Below are 2200 nucleotides of genomic sequence, written 5' to 3' on the forward strand. Positions count from 1 at the left end.
TACCTCGGTCCCACCTCATTTCAGAGCTCATGCTTCTCGTAACCCATTTCTTAAAATCTCATGAAATGTCCACCTCCGAAATTCTCCTCCAAAAATTACTCTACCTCCTTATACCCCCCTCTTCCCTCACTTCTTCCATTAATTCGGAACCTCACCACCTCATATTCTCGTATCTTAATTTTAAGACACCTCTGAAATTATCCTCCTTCCGAAATCCGAAGTATACTTATATCTCTCTCTCCCTTCTCCTTATAACTCCCTCTTTAATTCCCTTATATCTCCCACTTTGATTCACCAAGGCCCATTTTAATGGAGCCAACAACCACTAATCCATTGGCACTTATTTTGATGAGATTTTTTATTAATAAATTTAATTAATTTATTTTAAATTAAACTAATTTGCATTTATATTTAATTTAATTAATTAATTTAATAATATGTAATTATAATTTAATTTCAAAGTTTTAATTAATTTAATAATTGTAGGATACAACAACTGTGTTGCAGATTCTTATGGAAAGGGAGACAGGATGGTCACATTTATGCATGGGTTCGTTGGGATTTGATTGCTCTTCTGAAGAAATGGGGAGGTTGGGGACTAAAAAATCTTGAATCTTTCTCCATTGCACTTGCTGCCAAAATGGGTTGGCAGATTCTCATAGCACATAGCTTATGGACAGAGGTTGTATATCAAAAATACATTTGGCCCCTTCGCACACTTGAATGGATTCGGCTCCCTGCTTGGAATAGGACAGGAATTTCATCTATATGGAGAGCAGTATTAAATTCAATTTCATATGTTCGTGATGGACTGACCTAGAGGATTAGGTCAGGCTCCTCAGTTCGTGTGGGTATGGATCCATGGTCCAGCAGTGGTAATTCCTTTAGACTTCCACCTGATCTTATCAACTTTTTAACTAATGTTGGTATCACCTATCTTGATCATATTGCAGACCCAGAAAATACTAATATTTTTTCACAGGCTTGGAAATCAACATTACAACTTGGTATACCTGACATATGGCACCAAGACTGACCTAATTATACTAATGTTCTTACTGAATCACATGTCAGGATTCTTGAAGGTTAAGATGAACCGATATGGGTCCATGCAAAGCATGGTAACTACACTCCCAAGGATGGATACTCTGTCGACAAACCATCAGTCCTTGACTGGTGGTGGAGCTTATTATGGAAGTTGAAAGCTCCCCCCTCCCCATTTGAGAATTTTCATGTGGTCAGTCCTTTGTCACAAATCTCCCACAAGAGATAACCTAATGAAGCAATGTTTCCATGGACCTACATGGTGTTGTTTATGTCGACAAGCCTCTGAATCTATTGAGCATCTCTTCCTTCATTGTCCCATCATCAAGGATTTTTGGGTCCTGATTCTCTCCTCTCTCTCCATCACTTTTAGATGGCAAGGTAATACAATTCTTGAGGCTTGGAAATCTTGGTGGTCATTGGCTCTGCCACACAAAGCTAGGAATCTCCCATTACTGGTCTGCTGGGCTATCTGGCTGTCTCAGAACAAATTCATATTCAGTAATATCATGCCTCTCTGGAACCAAGCATTTGTCTGTGTCTTATCCATTTTTTCCAATATAGCTAATGATGATAGACTTGTTCCCCATCGAACCATCACTCCCGAAGTCATAGACGAAATCTTTCCTTGGGCCTATTTCGATGAATCTGCGCAAGCTCAGGGCTATTGGGGGGGGGGGTGCTTTATTACACCTATCAGAGAATCACTACTTCAAAATTCAGATGAGGTTGGGTAATGGGACCAATAACTTTGCAGAACTGCTCACACTCAAACATCTTTTGCAATTTGCATTAGAAAAAGAGTGTAGGCACCTACAAGTTTTTGGTGACTCCAAGATTATTATAAATTGGTTCAACAGCTTATCTATTTGCCATGCACACACACTCAGGCACATTTTGGATGATGCACTGCTATTAAGGGCCCAATTTGATACCATTGTTTGTCATCATATCTACAGGGAGCGCAACCAGATTTCCGACCAGCTTTCCAAGGAGGTTGCGGTCCGGCCTTGGGGTTTATGGTTGATACAGGAGCAGAAGGATATGGACCACTATCAGTACTATCATCGTCCATACATTGACCACACAATATAGGGGCCGAGAGGGCCTTTTACATTTTTTTTTAGCTATAGCCAATACATATTTCACTGAACAG

Source organism: Pinus tabuliformis, chromosome 6, assembly GCF_031772625.1.
Source record: "Pinus tabuliformis cultivar Carrire ecotype Pingquan chromosome 6, CPIR1, whole genome shotgun sequence".
Taxonomy (NCBI): Eukaryota; Viridiplantae; Streptophyta; class Pinopsida; order Pinales; family Pinaceae; genus Pinus; species Pinus tabuliformis.